The 18421-nt window shown below is 41.6% G+C and overlaps 1 long non-coding RNA gene across 2 annotated transcripts in view; it reads right to left on the bottom strand.

Moving 5' to 3' along the window:
* The window catches only part of LOC310642230, a 39375-nt gene extending 21886 nt beyond the window's left edge, over positions 1 to 17489 (bottom strand). For both annotated transcript variants that reach the window (XR_014492853.1, XR_014492854.1), the window contains exons 1-4: positions 17152 to 17489; positions 16333 to 16431; positions 8845 to 8935; positions 7963 to 8108 (exon numbers count right to left, since the gene is read on the bottom strand). This is a non-coding gene — a long non-coding RNA (uncharacterized lncRNA). The remainder of the gene's footprint in view (positions 1 to 7962; positions 8109 to 8844; positions 8936 to 16332; positions 16432 to 17151) is intronic.
* Positions 17490 to 18421: the final 932 nt, after the last annotated feature.

Here is an 18421-nt window from a genome sequence, read left to right on the forward strand (position 1 = left end):
GCCTGTTTATTTCTACTTCCTGTTTTAAACCTGTCACCAGTCTACAAGAGTACCTACTTTCTTATCACACCGCAGATGAATTTTCTTTGGTGAAGACCTATATTCTCAAAAGTTTTTTGAAAATCCAAGTATACAATTATCGATATGACTTGGTCGATATACCTGCTGACACTCTCAAAACATTCTAGAAAGTTAATGAGATAAAGTTTACCATTGCAAAGTCCCCTTTTAAAATTATAGGTCAAACTGGCTATTTTCCAGCACTTGGAAACATAGGGCAAGGTTAGAAACTGCATATTTTTATCGGTGATTTCATGCTAAAGTTTTTTAAGAAGTCATGTCCAGAATATGCATTATCCCAGGCTATCTGAGGGCAATGAATTTGCCCATTACAGTTATTATTGTTTTTAGGTCACTTTCTAATTTGATTTTCTAACTTGTAACCTAACTTTAGCTACTTGGTGATAGCATGCTACCGTAACTTGCTTTAAGGGACTAATGTGGATGTCTGCAGTGATTCAATGAAATAGTTTATCCATTTCTAGGTTCTGGTTTATGAGACTCGGTGCCCCTAGCACGCTCTTTCTTGTCTCTTCAGAGTATCTTATATCCAGAGCAAACTATAACCCATTGTTTATATCCACTTCACCAGGTTTCTCTCATGCTTGTATCTATATTTCCGTCTAACATCTAGTGTTTCTACATTCCCACCTTGGCTTGGAACAATTTGCATATACAGTGCATTCAGAAAGTATTCTGACACCCTTCACTTTTGTCAATTTTGTTATGCTGCAGCCTGATTCTACAGTTGTTGAAATTCATTTTTTCTCTAATCTACACTCAGTACCCCATAATGACGTAGTGAAAACAGAAGTTTAGAAATGTCTGTAAATTTATTAAAAAGAAAAACTGAAATTATCACATTGGTATAAGTATTCAGACCCTTCACTCAGTACTTTGTTAAAGCACCTTTGGCAGTAATTACAGCCTCAAGTCTTTTGGGGTATGACACAAGAAGCTTTGCACATCTGGACTGGGGGATTTTCTGCCCTTCTTCCTTGCAAATCTTCTCAAGCTCAGTCAGGTTGAATGGCAACTGTCACTAGACAGCCATTTTCAGGTCCCTCCAGAGATGTTCAATAGGGTTCGAATCAGGGCTCTGGCTGGGCCACTCTAGGACACTCACAGAGTTGACCCTAAGCCACTCCTGTGTTGCCTTGGCTGTATACCTAGGATTGTTGTCATGTTGGGAAGAGAACCTTCAGCCCAGTCTGAGGTCCTGAGTGCTGTGGAACAGATTTTCATTGAGGATATCCCTCTACTTTGCTCCATTCAGGTTTCCCTCAACCCTGACCAGTCTCCCTGTCCCTGCTACTGAAAAACAGCATGATGCTGACACCACCATTTTTTCACTGTTGGGAAGATATTGGGCAGGTGATGAGAGGTGCCTGGTTTCCTCCAGATGTAATGTTTAGAATTGAGGCCAAACAGTTTAGTCTTGGTTTCATCAGACCAGAGAATCTTGTTCCTCACAGTCTGAGAGTCCTTCAGGTGCTTCTTTGCTAACTCCAAGTGAGCTTCCATGTGTTTTGCAATGAGGAGAGGCTTCCATTTAGCCACTCTGTCATAATGCCCAGATCAGTGGAGACTGCACTGATGGTTGTCCTTTTGAAACTCTGTCCCATCTCCACACAGGATCTCTGGAGCTCAGTCTGAGTGACTGTTGGGTTCTTGGTCACTTCTTTTACTAAATACTCCCCGAATTGCTCAGTTTGACCCGGGCAACCAGCTCCTGGAAGAGTTGTGGTTGTGCCAAACCTCTTCCATTTGAGAACTATGGAAGCCATCGTGCTCTTGGAAACCTTCATTGCAGCAAAAAAATTATTGTAGCCTTCTTCAGATCTGTGCCTTGCAATAAGCCTGTCTCTGAGCTCTGCGGGCAGTTCCTTTGACATGGCTTTTGCTATGCTACAGTATGCATTGTCATCTGTGAGGCCTTCCATAAAGAGGTGTCTGCCTTTCCAAATCATGTCCAATCAATTTAATTTACCTTAGGTTGACTCCAATCAAGGTGTAAAAAGATGTCAGGAACAATCAAGAGAAACAGGAGGCACCTGAGCTAAATTTCAAGTATTGTTGCAAAGGGTCTGAATACTTATGCCAATGTGATATTTCAGTTTTTTCATTTTAATAGATTTACAGAGATTTCTACAATTCTGTATTCACTTTGTCATTATGGGGTACTGAGAGTAGATTAATGAGAAAAAAATGAATTTCAACAACTGTAGAATCAGGCTGCAGCATAACAAAATTGACAAATGTGAAGGGTGTCAGAATAATTTCTGAATGCTCTGTAAGTACCTATGCAAACTTACCGTGTGTGTGTGTATGTGTGTGTGTGTGTGTGTGTGTGTGTGTGTGTGTGTGTTTGTCTACGTGCCTGTATGGCTTTCTGAGTGTGTATATCATTTCCTAGATTGACACTGTCCCTTTTACCTTCATCCTTCAGGAGTGATTTTTCCAAAATCATTTTCAGTCTGTTGGCTTTTTTCATTGTAATCAGTTAAAAGTTGGTTGCTCTAATGCACCTTCCAGGTTAAAGTGCAGCCAATCCATTTTATTGTTTGGCTAGAAATGTATCCAATGCTTCACAAATCTAAGTAATCCTCCAGGCATCATCAACTCATTCATGAATTAAGACTGTTCACTCTTCCTAATTAGCTCTGCACAAGGAGCATTTCTGAGGAAGTCCACTTGATAGTCCTGTATCTTAATATTCTATCCATCAACCTAAATTTGACTTTTAAGATTGGCTGATTAATTTCTTTCATACCATTAGTACTAATGCACAACACAACCACTGGCTTATTACCAACACAACCTACCATCTTAATAGCATGTAATATCTTCAATCTTTGCAAAAGGCAAGCATGTCACTCTGGGTTGGCAAACCCATCACATATGCAAAAGAGCATATTGGAGCACTGGCTAATGAAACATCATAACCCCACAGCAGTTGGTCAGTACTTTATAAACTGCAGTGAAGCAGACTCATAAGTTAGATATAGAGATATGAACTTCTGCCCATTTTAGTAAGATTTATTTCTTTATTTATTGGCTATTCATCTTACCACAGGATAACTCTGGGCAACTTACAATATTAAAAGGATAAAATTATACAAAAGCTACACACAATATGAACACAATACTATTAAAATATAAGTACTCAGCCCTAACTAACTAAAAAACAGAGAAGGAGGGAGTAGGATGAGTGGGATGGGAGGTGGGATCTGTTATTAATCTGTTAACCACCTCCAATGTGCATCCGCCCTATTGGAGTCCCAAGCCAACTGGTAGAGGCAGGGGTTTAAGCTCTTGTGGGAGGTCAAGAGCATTGGAGCTGACCTCACTCCAGGGGCCAAGATGTTCCATAATCCAGCCTTCTCTAGCCTGGTTCCCTCCAGATGTTTTGGATCACAATTCTAGTACTTTATTCTCACGCCAACTGCAACTGATGGCGCTTTTAGTTCAAAATATCCTAGAACAGGACTTTTAACTGAATTGTTGTAAGTCGAGGACTACCTGTACTTTATCACTTTTTTCCTTTTTTTTGGTCTTCAAGTTTTTGACACCTTGCTAGGTGGTTCTCAAATATTGCCATATCCTAAAAGTGGTACAATCGGTGAAAAAGTTGAAAAGCCCTGTCCTAGAAGACGCCAGATTGGTGAAAGCTGCTATAGCCTCTTAGCCACAAACATTGGAGAATAAAATGAAGGTAAGAAAAACTAACTCAAAAAATGCTTAGCAAGAAATGGCACAGAAAATGCATCATGGGAATTGTGTTTTACTGGCTGCTGTACTGGCTGCTTTGAAATAACACCTTTGAAATTGCTAGAGGACTTCTCTCTATGCTTATCTCAGAAGTAAAATGCAATATTTAGATTGAAACTATCTGGGAATGCACATGGAATGTTCAAATACATCGAGGGTGGCTAGATTCAGGCCATGAACAACTGACCCTGCAAAAAAGATGCCCAATGAACTGCATCATTACAACTGTCAGATAATTTCTAAGAGGAAGTAGAATGGAGTTGTGCAAAAGTGTGAGCTGTTTCTTTAAAGCTGGATGGAGAACGTTTTACATGGAAAGAGTGTGTTTCCTTGTTATAATGGAAAGTGTTTGTTTTACTAATGATTGAGAAGAGAAAGAAAGAATACCTCCCTTCCACGTTACATGTACAGATTTTTCCATTAATCAAGAAAATAAAGAATAAAACAACAAAAACCCTCTGTCTGGTGAGCAGGAGGAACGGAAGGGAAGGGATCCCTGATGTCCCATAAACTTGATAGCCACAGGCAAAACATTTTAACCTAAATAAACTCTGTACTGGAAAGCCTAAAGCAATGTTTGTAACAATGGTGAATTACAATGTATGAGCATGCCTTCCAGATTAATGAATGTTTTGGCATAGTTCTCATTGCTACTCCCAGGTTAAGATTTATTGATTTGAAATGTACAGGATATATCATAGACAAAATGGATGTATCAAAGAAGATTTATGGATGCCAGAATTCAAATTAGCCGAAATTACCACTTAGATATCCTAATTTGTAATTTGGGAGTCCCAGAACATTATATTGTCCTTATGAAAAACTTATAGGTCAGGAAGCCACAATATTTATTTATTTTATTTTATTTTAATCCCATTTATATCCCGCCCTTCTCCGAAGACTCAGGGCGGCTTACAATTTAAGCACAAACCAATGTGCTTAGCCGAACATAGTGAAACAGATTACTTCCAGATTGGCAAAGGAATGAGACAAGGCTGCGTACTCTCTTCTTATTTATTCACCCTATATGCTCAATATATATTAGGAGAAGCTAGATTGGGAAAAGTTGAATGTGGTTTTAAAACTGAAGGCAGAAACATAAATAACCTGCTCTATGCTAGTGACGCTACATTGATAGCCAAAATGCAGGAATCTGGAAGCTCAAGTAGTAAAGGTCAAGGAGCACAGTGAAAAGAATGGGACTTAAATTAAATATCAAGAAGATCAAATTAATGACAACAATAGAACAACCAACCTTAGAACTGACAGTGAAGGTACTGATGGACAGAATCTACTTTTTAAGTTCAACCATCAACAGTAAAAGAACAAGCAATCAAGAAATATTCTTCAGATTCGTACTTGGTAGAGCAGCCATGGAAAAGATGTTCAAATGTCATGAAGTGTCTTTATCTATAAAAATCAGAACTGTGCAAACTATGTTATTCTTATGGCACTCTATGGAAGTGAAAGTTGGACTTTGAAAAAGCAGAACACTGATGGTATTGGCACTGGTTGGGAACTCTGGGAGTTGAAGTCCATCCTCTTAAACTTGTCAAAGATGAAAAATACTGATTTAATTATATGCTCAAATTAATAATGCATACATTTGAATAATTAATTCTGTATATGACAGAGCGATGATATTCAAGAACTGCACCTTGAAATATCTTGTGACAGAAATTTCACCGAAACATCCTGATGTCACAGATAAATAATAAAGTCAGTCTTTTTCAGAGGTTGAAATTGGCCATCTTCAATTCTGGCACAGAAAACCTTTCCTTGGCTCAGCTATGAAGGGTAAGAACAGTACAATAGTTCAATTATGTACTTTTCACTGTACTCCAAGAAAGAGAAAGGAGCAATCAAAGGGGTTAGGTTTTTTTCATTGACAAGGCTTCTCTCTTATTTTTCTCCCTTCCCGCTGTTAATTCCATGGGGGATTGCAGTACATTTTGTGTGTAACTTCATTTTTCACCAAAAAAAAGTGATGAATACATCACAAAAAGAACAAATGGACACCACGGAGTCTTCTCCTTTCAAACCTGAAAGGCAGGAACTTTTATTTCCACATATTCATTGTGCAAAGTCAGCCTAGATCCAAGGCTGGGAAAAGTGACTCCACTGTCAGATAATATAACATTAACATTAAATCTATACTGTGTGGCACTCTCTCCTATTCACCATAGTTTTTATTTTCCATGTAGCCCCAAAATTGTTGAAATCATCAGTTTAAAAGTTAAGAACATGTTTAGTAATGATTGAGGTTTGGATGGGATTTTAAATTTAATATATTTTGTAGATGGAAGAAACAAAAATTACCTGTCATTTTATCTCTCAGCTGGTTTTAGCTCTTAATTCACTCTGAATTTTATCAGATTGACTTTGCATTATAACAGTACAAGCAACTGGTTTTGTTTTGCATTTGCGTCTATATTTTTCTTCTGGCAGACTTATATTGTGCTTTTAGGCATTTGTTTGTGTTTTATCATTTGAAAACATTTGTATAACGCCTAGAAGCCATTGCTAGAAATTATCACACACAATTTGAGTCAACAGAAGGTAGCAGCCTTCTTTTTCTTTTGCCTAACAGAAGCTTGCAGCCATCAAGGAGCTCAGGGAGAAATAGAAAGTGGATGTTGGCTATGAAGCAAAGTGTCACAACTGGACTAGAGGCATTCCACAGCTGGAACAGGTCTCTGAACACCAGGCAGTGTAACTCTAGCTTGAGCTGGAGAGAAAGCCAGCCAGCCAGCCAGTATAAATGATAACTGTCTAAACTGCCTCCAGTCACTGAAAACTACCTTTTTAGTAATCACAGTAATTCATGTATATATCTGTTCTGGAATATCCTCAGGGGTTTTTTTTCCAGTTCAACTGCATAAGTTAAATTGAGAGGAATAGTAATGGCCCAAAATTTTTATTACTGCTCTTGATAAAAAATGAAGAATCAGCCGAAATGAGATCATCCAAAATTCTACCAATTTCTCTATCCTGTGTGTAATTAAGAGTCATGGGTTTTCAGGGAGGATTGCAATAAGCCATGGGGAATGTCATTGTGTATCCTGCACTGAAGCTTTTGCTCAGGTTATAGAGTAATATTTAATTAACTTTGGCTACTCTCAACAAAGCCATATTGGGTTAGTTGTTTGCTATTTACATGGGAAACCAGAAAAAAACCCCAAACTGCAGAACATGGGCATCCAGAATAGAGGCAAGCAAGTGACATCATCATACAATTGCTATGACTTATGCCCTTGTATCAGACCTTAGGACAAAATGCATAATTGCAGCATTTGGATAATGATGTCAGAATACCCATAGTGCCATTTTGATACTATTGTGGTTTGTTACATAGATAACTGTGATAGGCTAGGTCCTAGGACATTGAAATAACGTTGCAGAAGAATGACAAGTGACCTCTGTAAAGAAAAGTGCCAAGAAAACAGCATAAAGGTATCCATGTAATTGTCAGAAATCAGTTTTGATTTGTGAAAGATTGCTTTTGTCTTTATACTTGTTCTTGTTATGGCGAATCTTTATCATGGATAGTTTCCCCCCTAACAAGTTCCCAAACTTAATTGCCTTACACCTTCCCAGAGGGAAGAAAAAGGAATAAATATGAATGCCATCAGACACTGTCAAAAGGGCAAAAGGTCTACAAAGAAAATTCCCTGGTTGTTAACCTGATGGGGTTCCTTTGCTGTTTCTCTTTTACATTCAGAATAGTTTCTTCCTACGAAACTCCATAGTCTCACCTCCTCATTATGGATTGTTCCTATTTGTTTAGGCCTGAATCACTGGGAGAAGTAATTGCAGAATTGAAAGAGGAAATTTCAACCCAAGCAGTTTCTGTGTGCTGTTGTCTTTATATATTGCAGAAGAGCAAATAATTAAATCAGTGAAGATTGCAACATTGTCATTGCATAAGTGTGCTAGCTAATATTTAATTTTAGCACCATGAAAACCATTAGTGACACAGAAAAAGGAAAAAATAGTTCAGAAGAAAAGAGGAAACTCACAGAAATCAGACACACCATAAAAGGAAACAGCCAGTCTAAGGTGTCTATAGGAATTATGATTGAAGCTCCATGACTGACTCTAGATTAGTCACTATCTCACAACCTAATTTACCTCACAGAATTCTACAGGAAAAAATGTGAGGATTCCTTGTTTTCCAGACAGGTAATACATGCAAAAAGAGGTAGATCTTTGTGCAGTTGCAGCTGCCATCTTGATGTTTTCTGATCCCCGTGGATGTCCTTGTTCATAGCAGAAAACTGTAATAAATATATAACAATATTTTCTATTTTTGTTCTTATCATCAGTATCTTATCGGTACTATACAGTCTACAGCAGGTTTCCCCAAAGTGCTCAATTTCAACCCCAAAGTGTGGAAGGGACTATTCATGGGGTCAATAATGACCTTGAATTTTCATTATTATTATTAGTAGTAGTAGTGATAGTAATGGTTAAAATAGTATTTATTAAATTATTTTCATATAATAAATAAACGTTTGAGGATTGATGAACAATCTGAAACTTTATGAAGGGGTCAATGAGCTGAAGTGTTTGGAAACCCTGGTCTATGGTTTCATACAATATCATAGCCATCTATTGATCATGGCATCAGTAGTCAAGAGGATTTCTCCCACTTTATGTCCTCACTAAGATGTATCTTTCAACTTACAGAAATGGTCTTTTCCAGCGTCACCTAAATTAATCTTGCCCTTTTGAGGAAAAAAGTAGCTAAAAACTTGCAAAACTTCAATTATTTGATTACAAAAATGTTTTTATTAGGGAGATCCTCTACCTTTTTCCTCTTTGGTGTTTTTATGTAAACATTTCCTGAAAAAGGGGGGGGAATCAACCAACCCCAGGGTCTGGGGTTTGTGGGTTGCTGTTGTTTTTTGTTCTTTTTTCAGGAAATGTTTACATAAAAAACACAGAAGAGGAAAAAGGAGGATGTCCCTAATAAAAGGCTGATTATACCATTAAGCAGAGTGATGCAGTTACCTTAAATGGCAGCTGCTGGAGCACCTTATTACAAACCAGAAGGGGGGATAATTTAAAATATCCCTGGCAGGCCTCTTCTTCAGAGGGTTCACTGGAAAACAAGGGAAGGCAATAAAAATGCACAGAATTCAAAGTAGAGTCAGTACAGGCGACCTAGCTAAGTTAGTTGTAATTTCCTTGAATATATTTCAGCACATTTTCATACCTGGGTTGCAAATGTCTGGTGAGCCATTAATTGACAGAGTTGGAGTTTTCAGTATCTAATATAATGGATGTTCAAGGCTTTTGTAGCCCAGCTATCAGATCCCTATTTAAAGCAGTGATAGACTGATTGAGAAAGATCATATGGACCTCCTGTTAGCTTTTCATAAGTAAAACATTGCTGGTGGTTCCTTCTTTCCTTTTGCTTCTTCTCTCAGCATTTACTCCCAGTTTTATGAAATGGGAATGTGATTGGGGGACATAATGAAAATAAGCCTGTTTGGAGAGACCACCCATAGAAAAACAATGTCCCATATATGAAATCCTGATGTGGCCAACAAATCAGAATGTTTATACTAGTATAAACCCAGTAAATGAGCTTTGATGGAATTATAAAGGGACATTTTAATTTTCTTAATTCTGCCTTGCCCTCGTTATAAATGGGATTGCATTGAATAGGTTTTTGAGGAAACAAAAACTAAGTCCCGTTTATTCTGACTTTTCAGCTTGGGTTGAGTTAGTATACAGGGAAAAAAGGACCGTCAGCTGTTTTTCTTGACTTCTATCATGTGCCTGTTTAAAAATCAGGCTTTGTAGGTAATTCAACTAGAGCTAGGCTCAATTAATCAGTGGAATGACTTGCCTCCAGAGGTTGTGAGTGCTCCAACACTGGAGGTTTTTAAGAAGAAATTGAACAACCTGTTAAGTATTGGTGTACAATACTTGGAAACCGTTATTGTTAATTAACTGCTATGTCTGTTTAAACTCCAGACTGCTTGTCTCCAGAGTTGTTACTTGTGTTTTGAGAGGGAAATACTGCTTTAATTCCATTGGCCGCCGCCTAGTGTTGGTCCGTATAAATAGAAGTTAAGTGGCAGTTCGGGCTGCTTTTGTGTTAACTTAATAAACCTGTTGTTGCCTTTCACCACCACCTCATCAATGCCTCACCGAACCCAATACTCAACAGTGGCGACCAGGATTGGATGTGCTGCTGAGGAAGAGAGAGCCAAAAGTCACTAGGGGTAAGACCAGGCATCTGCACCCTGGTAGGAACCACGTTCCCCCCCTGCCTGCCAGCAAGCCACACTGGAGGCAACCCCATCCTAAGTGACCCATCCCTAGAATCAACACAGAAGCCCTTAGCAGCACAAGTCATTGAGAGGTCGGTAACAGCTAACCATGGCCAAGGTTGGCAAGCTGTCAGAGTTCAACGTGTCACATCCCGAGAGGTGGAGCTTGTATGTTTCACGAGTTGAGAACTATCTGCGAGCTAACCAGGTTAGTGAAAGATGGCTTAAAGGCCGCAACACTACTGTGCATGTGTGGCCAGGCGACATTCGATATAGCCAAAAACCTAGTCACTCCAGCTACAATAGAGTCAGTCGCCTACTCCGAGCTCAAGAAAAAGCTCAAGGAACATTTTGAGCTGAAGCTCTCTGTCATTGCATGGAGACACGCATTCGAGCAAAGGAAGCAGCAACCAGGAGAGTCTGCTGCCGAATGTATAGCTGTACTACAACAGGTATCCCGCTCTGCAATTTCACAGACCTCGAAGAGAGACTCAGAGACCATTTGGTATGCGGGTTGAGGAAAGGGACCTTCAGCAAAAGCTGTTTCTGAAGGAAACCTTGATATTCCAAGACAAGCTCCAAGAGATAATGGCTGAAGAAGCTGCCAGGGGAGCCGTCAAAGCCTTACAGCCCTCCAAGAACACTCCCAGCCCAGAAACCATCCACCATGAGGATGCCAAAAAAGCCGATGACCCTGACATGGACAATGAGTTTGTACGGCTGTGGAAGCTACCAGATAGAGGGCAGTGGCCATCTGAGAAGGCAGTTCCCTTCACTCGATGTGCAGGCTGTGGAGGCAGACACAGGCGTTCAGAGTACAGGTTCCGTACAGCAATGTGCCGGGCATGTGGCAAACAAGGCCACATTGCTGCCATCTACAAAGGTCACCAGAGGGATGTTCAACAAGAAGAATTCCCCAGGAAAGGTACAGGGCAGAACAGAGTTGGCTATTGCTCCAGCAGGAGGAACGTTTTTAGAACAGGCGCCCATCGCCCCCTTAAAGAAAAGTTTAGAATTAAAGTCAAGCTTCAAGGAATTCCCTCCCACATGGAACTGGACACAGGGTCAGCCCTGTTCATAATTTCTCAAAGAACTTTTAACAACATTTGCAACTGCAGTGGCAAAAGAGTTAAACTCAAGCCATCAAATCTGCTGTTAACAGATTTCCAAAATTGCCGCATAGTGGTTAAGGGAGAAGCTACGCTCAAGGTTCAATTCAAGGAGTTTGAGGGTCCCCTCGACATTGTGGTAGTCGAAGACCACTGCACAAGCCTCATCGGTTTAGACTTGTTCGATGCCCTGGGCATCCATGTGATTGGCATTAACAGAACACAAGCAGCGAACCTGTCGGCAGTTTGCAAGGAATTTGCTGATGTTTTCAGCCCTAGCTTAGGCAAGTACAAGGGACCTCCAATTGCCCTCCACCTTGATCCAACCGTAACCCCAATCAAGATCAAGCCTCACAGAATACCTTTTCCCCTCAAACCAAAAATAGATGCAGAGCTGGACAAGCTGGTGCAACAACGTGTGTTGCAGCCAGTAGGTAGCAGTGTGTGGGAGACACCCATAGTTACACCACTTAAAGTCAACAGTGAGGTGTGCATATGTGTGGATTACAAGTGCACTATAAACAGAGCACTTCAACAACATGCATATCCGGTGCCTGTAGTCAGCCATATTCTGGCGTCTCTACAGGGAGGTCACTTATTTGCCAAATTGGATTTGGCCCAAGCCTACTAGCAACTGGCTGTGGATGATGCCACAGTGGAAGCTCAGACCATAGTCACTCACAGGGGAGCTTTCAGGGTAAGACACCTACAATTTGGGGTCAGTGTAGCCCCAGGGCTTTTTCAGAGTGTGATGGAGTGCACGCTAAAAAACATTCCAGGTGTGTGCCCTTATTTTGATGACATCTTCATAGCTGTGGAGTCAGTATAAATCTTGGCAGAATGGCTCAAAGCCGTCCTTCAGTGTTTCCACGAAGCAGGGCTGAATGAAGAGGGGAAAATGCAAAATAGGTGTAGATTCAACTGAGTTCCTTAGTTTCCACATAGATGCTGCAGGCATTCATCCAGCTGAATCCAAGCTTAAAGCAATTCAGCAGGCTCCCATTCCTAAGTCAAAGGGGGAGCTTCAGGCATTCTTAGGGCTACTCAACTTGTATTATGCCTTTCTTCCACACAAGGCTGCAGTGGCAAAGCCCTTACATAGGCTCTTGGAGAAAAAAGTACAGTGGCAGTGGATGAGCGTCCACGAGAAAAGTTTCTTGGCAGTCAAATCACTGCTGTCATCACTCTCAGTTCTGACACATTTTAAGGAACAGCTGCCTATCAGCATTGCATGTGATGCATCCCCGTACAGAATAGGGGCTGTGTTGAGCCATTTAATGGCTGTCGGGAGACAAGCTCCCATAGCTTATTATTCAAGGTCTCTGTCTTTGGCAGAATGCAACTATGCCCAAATAGATAAGGAGGCACTTGCCATAGTGGCTGGTATCAAAAAATTTCATGACTACTTGTATGGTCGCCCATTCATGGTCTTCACAGACCACAAGCCACTTCTGGACCTGTTCACTACGAACAAACAAACACCTCAAATGCTTTCCCCACAGATGCTGAGGTGGTCCAACTTCTTTTCAGCCTATAGTTACAGGCTAATTCACAAACCGGGCAGGGAAATGGGTCACACGGACGGTCTTAGCAGGCTGCCCCTGCTGCATTCAGAGCCACACCCGGCTCCAACTGCTTGCATCCTGGCTATCCAGGATTTGCCGGAGCCTCCCCTCTACACTGGGGATGTGGCTGCTGAGACAGCTTCTGACAAGACGCTGAGTCATGTGTTGAACTGGGTGCTCACAGGATGGCCGGACATTACTCCGGGGCCTAATTTCCAGAGCTTCAGTAGGAGGAAGGATGAGCTGTCAGCTCACAAAGGCTGCATTCTTTGGGGTAGTAGGGTCATAGTTCCCAACACTTTGAAGACCAGGGTCTTAGAATCTCTGCACAAGGGACATCCTGGAATTGTCAGGATGAAGGCACTCATGAGAAGCTACCTATGGTGGCCATGGTTGGATAAAGACATTGAGGCCCAAGTACACAGTTGCTACATTTGCCAGCAATCCAGGCCCAAAATGCCCCAAGCCCCAGTCCACTGCTGGGAAACCATGCAAGACCCATGGTCAAGAATCCACACTGATTTTGCAGGACCCTTTCAGGGACATGTAGGGAAAAGAATTCAGACCCAGGTCGACAGAGATGCTCTGAACCAGCAAGGCAGCCTCGTCTCTCTAAAAAAATCCTGAGCAACTGCCCGCTGAACTTTTATTCACCTCCTTTTTCTGAATACCAAATACAACATTACATAAACCCCATCAATCTCAAAAAAATAGGATACATAGTGATAATTGGATACGTAGTGAGAACTACTCAGGTGCCTATGAGATCATTACAAAAATAAGATACTAAAAGATATATGTGAAAGCTCTATCATAGCGTTTCCCAAACCTTCCACATGCCATCCTGTGTGAACCAGGAGAGTGTGCTCATCACTGTAATTCACGTACAGGCCGATAAGAAACGTTTGGGAAAGCTGAAGGTTAGGAGGCCAAAAACTGGTCATTCCCACAGGACAACTGTTCCTCATTGTGGTGGACAGTAACTCTAAGTGGTTAAGTCGCAACTATGACTACTGCCAGGACTGATATGCAAGTTCTGAGGTTTTGCTGGTAAAAAATACAGGATACCAGAAGTTGCCTTCAAGCTTTACATTTTTATTCAGCTGAACAAAAAGACGGGTTCTTCTAAATGAGAGCAGCCCCGAAAGACAAGAAATCCTTGTATTTATTCTTTTTGGTTACATAAGCAAGCCATCCAGCAAAGCTGACATGCATATGATAAAGATTTCACTCAGTAAGTCTGGCATACTGTAGATAAGAAAGCAGAAGTAACAAACATGTTCCCTTTGGGGTGTTTCCCTAAAGATATTGTATGTTCTTGGGTGGGTTAGGACATTGAGTATTTTCCTTGCTGGCCTTTCATGACTCTGCATCCAGGACTTTGAAAGAGCCCAAAGACAGTAGGGCCATCTGCACATTCACAATTGATGTTTCCTATACTGTCCCCTAATTCCGGGTCAACATAATCCCCCCTTTCATACTTAGAGCAGTGCGCAAAAGTATGAACATGGGATAGGCTTCTGCAGTGCTTTTTTTGTAAAAGAAAAAGGTGCCGGAACTCACACGTCATACAACCCGCCTTGCCTACCCTACAAGGTTCCATCCAAAAAAGGTGCCGGAACTCCATTCTGAGCGTTCTATGAGAAAAAAAGCCCTGGGCTTCTGTAGTATGCAGGCCACATTGTTGAGGACAGGCAGAGGTGAATAGGGGCAAGCAGTGAATGACACAACAGGATACAAGAATAAGGAATACTACAAAAAGAGTACCAAGAATAATTCCCTAAACCATCCCCATACAGTATCAGTAGAAATCTTCAGATGTTTAGGGTAATTCCTAATTCCTTCCTCCATGAGCTGAATGGTATCCTTGTGTTAGATAATATGAACAAAGGGAAAGATAATCCCTATGGTACATGTACCAGATCAGTAAGCTGGCAAAGACTTACAGGCAAACTGATCACAAAGGAACCACCAGTCTGAGTGATTAGCAAGATAAATGCCTGGTTCGCCTTTCAACCCCTTAGGCATATAAGCTCTTAACACCAGACATATAAGTCATGAGTCCCATTGCTCCAAACGAACTACAAAGAGCAGAGGGGACCTTCTTGTAGTCAAGGCCACAGGTCTGATGACATCTATGCCAATCATCCCACATGCCAGTACTGACCTTCGATGTGACTGTGCAAGGTGTATAGATCCCTAACTTATCTCTGGAAGAAGAACTTTCCTGCCCCAAACACAGGAAGTGTCCAGCCCCTTGTTACATTGGCCATCATGAAGGCTTCCAAGGGTGTAGTTTCCATGGCCAATCCATGTATACCAGTGGGGGATATAAGTATGCAGATTCAGCAATCTGTTATGTTCAAATGCTGAATTCATGCTTGCATATCCAGTATATGGGTGTTGGAGTCCCAAGCCCCCAAAGAGGGACTGGGAAATTGGGGACCACCTCCCCGAACTGAACCTGACCACTGCCCATAATCCCCCCGCAAAAGAGAGCATGGAGTAGGGAAAGAAAAACAAGACAGAGTACCAAAAAAGAAAGGATGAACAACCCAAACAAAAAAACCAGATGTCAGCCAAGAGAGAGAGAAGTGAAGTCCGCGATGTAAGTAAGCAGGAAGCCAGTGAGAAGAAATCGCCCGTGTAAAAGCCCGGCAGGCACAGGTATCACAATGACCAAAATGTCCCGGCATACAGATCAGCATAGGCAAGGCGGGTTGCGTGACAGCACCTTTTTGGTTTGTTTGTGTTTTTTTTTTACAAAAAAGCACTGTCTACAGCAAGGAAATGCAGATCCCCTTCTTTCCACATTTGCTGCTTTTTTTGCAGCTGCAGGAACTGTATCCAGGGAGGAAATAAAATGCTTGCTCATGTTATTTGTCCTACAACTGACATGATGCATTGTGTTTGCATAAGAGTTTTGGGGGTGTATCCTCAAATATTGTAACTAATATTGTATCCAAAAAGCAATACAATGGGGGAAAAGGTTGAAAAGCAGCGCACCAGGGCACCTGTTACAGAGCTTAAGCCAGCAAAACAATACTGTGTTTTTTTCACCCTCTGCAGCCCACCTGGTTATCACTTCTGGCCATGTCATGCAGGCTTTATACGCTCCTTCCAACAACTTGTCTATCATCACCTGAAGTCCCCTCCACCTTCTGTAATTCACACTTAACATCTGGAGCGCTCAAGGAAGTCACTGGGACTTTCAGCTGGCAACTGATGAACATCATAAATTATGCCCACATTTCCTGTTTAGGGAGGGCAATCTGCAATGCAGTGACAATAATATCTTGGAAACCTTTAAGTTGCAGATCAAGGACCCTCCTTCATTTTAGTAGCATTGCCTATCAGATGTCTCTTCTCTGTTGTTAAAAAGACATCTAGCATGGTTAGTTAGTAAACAGAACCAATTCAGAATATTTGTGTGCGGTGTCAGTGTAAGAACCCAATCAGTCCTCCCATACATAAAGATCAGATGTGGAGAAGGGAGTACGAACCAGGACCTCATCAGTGTCTCCCCCCCCAACAGCTACTTGCCTGTGAGGGAGTAGATCCCCTCATGGGTGGTGGAGCAGAAGCCAAATCAGGAAAAGGCGGTGCTGTGGAAGGTCACCACAGCCCACAGTCTCTAAGCACCTGCTTATTCACATGTAAGGTCCAGAAAAACAAAACAAAACAAAAAAGACAAAAGAGCATATGAAGTTTGCTGATCATGATCCATGCCTCTTTAAGAACAGTCTCCATGGTTTCAAAAACTCACAAATTTATGGATTCCCCTGTGGGCCAAACAGTGGGTATGCCCTGGTGTCAGAGGGCATTGTATCTAATCAGAGTTTCAATTTCATATCCCAATAGGTTTTAAGCTTACCAAAGTTCCTTATGACACAGTCAAGGGGGCTGAGGACACATCCCTTCTTTTTATTCATTCTAACTGTCCTTTTATTCAGTCTAACTGGTCTTTCTGAGCTGAGCCCATGTGTTCAAATCACTCACACCACTTGCACAGCCTGTTGGGCCACAAGAGATCCACTGACCTTCAGCCAAGATCAGTATCACAGCTAGGCCTGGTCAACAGCGGGAAATATATATATATAAGGAGCAACCACAAACCTCAAACCACACACCACTCACAACCCGTTGGAGCATGAGAGTACAAGATTAATGCTCCTTGCTTTCTAGTTGCCCCTAGAACCCCAAAGAAGAGTGGGAGGCCTAGGTGCAGCTGGCATTAACCCTTCCGCCCAGCTCTGGTCAATGGTGGGAAATAATTCAAGGAACCATACACACGTTTACACATACACACACACACACCAAGCAAGCCAGTGTAACAAAGTAATGTATATCTGTGTGTCCTACCTTATCTTCAGCCCTCCTGAGTATGCAGGAACCAAGTAAAAGGTAACCAAAAAGAAGAAAAAAATTGGTTCCTGTTAAAACCACAATGAAGAGTCAAGAAGGGGGCACCTCCAGGAAATCCCGGACCGCACTCAGTGCCTTCCCCTTTCCTGAGCCTCCCTAGGACCAACCAAGCACATCTCCTGGAAACCAGGCTCGCCAAAAATGATATGCAGGTTCTGAGGTTTTGCTGGTAAAAAATACAGGAAACCAGAAGTTGCCTTCAAGCTTTACATTTTTATTCAGCTGAACAAAAAGACGGGCTCCTCTAAATGAGAGCAGCCCCGAAAGACAAGAAATTCTTGTATTCATTCTTTCTGGTTACATAAGCAAGCCATCCAGCAAAGCTGACACGCATATGATAAAGATTTCACTCAGTAAGTCTGGCATACTGTAGATAAGAAAGCAGAAGTAACAAACATGTTCCCTTTGGGGTGTTTCCCTAAAGATATTGTATGTTCTTGGGTGGGTTAGGACATTGAGTATTTTCCTTGCTGGCCTTTCATGACCCTCCATCCAGGACTTTGCAACAGCCAAAGACAGTAGGGCCATCTGCACATTCACAATTGATATTTCCTATACTGTCCCCTCCCCTTCATGGATTACTGCCTTGTCGTGGCGAAGGGGCTTGCGTAATTCAATGAAGCTATGAGCTATGCCATGCAGGGCCACCCAAGACGGAAAGGTCATAGCAGAGAGTTCTGACAAAACGTGATCCACTGGAGAAGGAAATGGCAACCTACTCCAGTATCTTTGCAATGAAAACCACATGGACAGTACCAAAAGGCAAAATGATTTGACGCTGGAAAATGAGCCCCTCAGGTTGGAAGGCATCCAATATGCTACTGGGGAAGAGCAAAGGGCTAGTACTAGTAGTGCCAGAAAGAATGAAGCAACTGGGCCAAAGCCGAAAGAACGCTCAGCTGTGGATGTGTCTGGTGGTGAAAGGAAAGTCCGAAGCTGTAAAGATTTTTTCTCCATAGGAACCTGGAATGTAAGATCCATGAATCAAGGAAAGCTGGATGTGGTCAAACAAGAGATGACAAGACTGAACATCGACATCTTAGGTATCAGCGAACTAAAATGGACAGGAATGAGTGAATTTAATTCAGATGACCATCAGGTATACTACTGCGGGCAAGAATCCCTCAGAAGAAATGGAGTAGCATTCATAGTCAATAAAAGAGTAGGAAAAGCAATACTGGGATACAATCCTCAAAATGACAGAATG

The sequence above is a fragment of the Vipera ursinii genome, assembly GCF_947247035.1.
Source record: "Vipera ursinii genome assembly, chromosome: 6".
In the NCBI taxonomy this organism is placed as follows: Eukaryota; Metazoa; Chordata; class Lepidosauria; order Squamata; family Viperidae; genus Vipera; species Vipera ursinii.